A 2,073-nucleotide genomic window follows, 5' to 3' on the forward strand; every position below is an offset into this window, starting at 1 on the left:
TTGATTTAATTTCGCTAAATGTGTGGCATTTGATATTATTGCGATATTTGATTTAATTTCATTAAATGTGTGGTGTTTGATATTATTGTGATATTGGTTGTTGAATTAACTTTATGCATATGTTTGATTAGATGAGTTTAAATGATGTTATAATAAAAATGGATGTGTTGTGATAATTTTATCTAATGATGATAATGTATGATTAATAATGGTGATGTGATAAATTTGTGATGAATATATGTGTTGTTAAATGTGTGGTGTTTGATATTATTGTGATATTGGTTGTTGAATTAACTTTATGCATATGTTTGATTAGATGAGTTTAAATGATGTTATAATAAAAATGGATGTGTTGTGATAATTTTATCTAATGATGATAATGTATGATTAATAATGGTGATGTGATAAATTTGTGATGAATATATGTGTTGTTATATGATTGATGATAGTGATCCTATAAATTTGTGATCAGTTTATGTGATTATGATGATGTGTGATTAACTATAGTGATGTTATAAATTTTGATGAGAATATTGTGATTCCAATTTGTGTTTGAGATGAAGGTCTTAATGGAGTACCATAGGCCAATGAGTGGAGAAAATAAATATTGAGAATATGTGAAGTTAAGATTATTTTGTCATCATATAGGTAGGGACCGACAAGCCCAGTGATTCCGGGGAAATACAACTGAGTGAGCCTGATTGTGGCGGTCATCTGTCGAGCCTTAAGGCAAGATTGTAAGACCTTGGAGGTATTCGGGTGGGAAACTCCTAGGTGACTTGGACGTAACACTCCAAATGTCGGGAGCTACCATGCAACACTCGTTTACGTCGACTGTCACATATATGTGTCTCGGGTTGAGTTGAGGGGATCTATAAGGACAGGGCCAATTTGAATTGTCCATCCACCGAGATGGTTGCGTAGTATCAAGCCTCCTAACCAAGTACTTTAGAGTTAGAATGATACCACATTGTGAAGTATAGTCTAAGCTCATGCATAGCATTGCATTTTATAGTGAAATTTATTGATTTTCGAAAAATCATAGGAGTAAAGAAAAGGAAAATCTACATTTTTTTTGTACTATTTGTAATTTTTTTAATGCTTTTTAAGTTGTTTCAAATATACATGTCACAATCTATGAGTTACCAGTCAAATATTGTTGAGGACGAATTGTTCAAGATAAACCTAAGTTTTAATCCTAACTAGAAGCACCATTGGCCAGACATTACATACTTTATGGTCGAACTCTGATATATAAATGTTCGTTTCCCTCGTGCATTGAAGAGTTTAAAAAAAGCTACTTAATGCTAATTTCTTCTCTTTAATTCTCTTGAAAACATCTTCCACTTATGTGTTGTCAAAAATGAGTTTTTTGAAATAATCAAATAGTAAGTTTAAGACAAAATTCCTCCTTAAATTAGAATTCTTGTAAACTAGTTGCAACATAAATAGTTCAAGGGGATAGTACATAAGTTAAAAACTTATCACACATATTCAGACACATCCTCCAAGACACCATATACTATGTATACACATTAGTTATTTTAATTAATTCAATGTAAGTCGTAAAGATCATATCCTTAAAAAGTAAAAATTTATAGAGATACTTGCAAGAAACAAATCTTGCAAAACACCAAAAATATCAATAAACGTAATCGTTCAATATTCATTGGCATTTTAAATACATAAAACTAGAGAAATCAAATAAAACAAACACTAGTGGTCTAGTGGTACATAACTACATATTAATGTAGAGATCTGATTTCGATTCCTAACTAGTGTACAATTTCAAAGCAATGATGAATTCGCTTGTGATGGTGGGTCCATCACTACCCGAACTATGGGATGGAAATAAGCCTATTTGAGCTCCTTTTAGATTTTCATTTTTACAAACCAGTTAAAAAATTAATATTAGTTAAATATATAAAATTGGTGGAAGAATGTTGCATATTTTGGGGAAATAACAACAACAAGATGAATACAACTAGACACGAATCTAGATTGATTTTTCTTATTTTCAAAATAAATCTTTATTTAAATAAATCTTGATTTATCTTATATATAATTAATTAG

The 2,073-nt window shown here is 30.2% G+C and overlaps 1 pseudogene; it reads left to right on the plus strand.

Moving 5' to 3' along the window:
* The first annotated feature begins 1,791 nt into the window (after nucleotides 1-1,791).
* On the plus strand, nucleotides 1,792-1,869 carry LOC113784381 (small nucleolar RNA snoR114; annotated as a pseudogene).
* The last annotated feature ends 204 nt before the right edge of the window (nucleotides 1,870-2,073 follow it).

The sequence above is a fragment of the Cicer arietinum genome, chromosome 3 (assembly GCF_000331145.2).
Source record: "Cicer arietinum cultivar CDC Frontier isolate Library 1 chromosome 3, Cicar.CDCFrontier_v2.0, whole genome shotgun sequence".
NCBI classification, from domain to species: Eukaryota; Viridiplantae; Streptophyta; class Magnoliopsida; order Fabales; family Fabaceae; genus Cicer; species Cicer arietinum.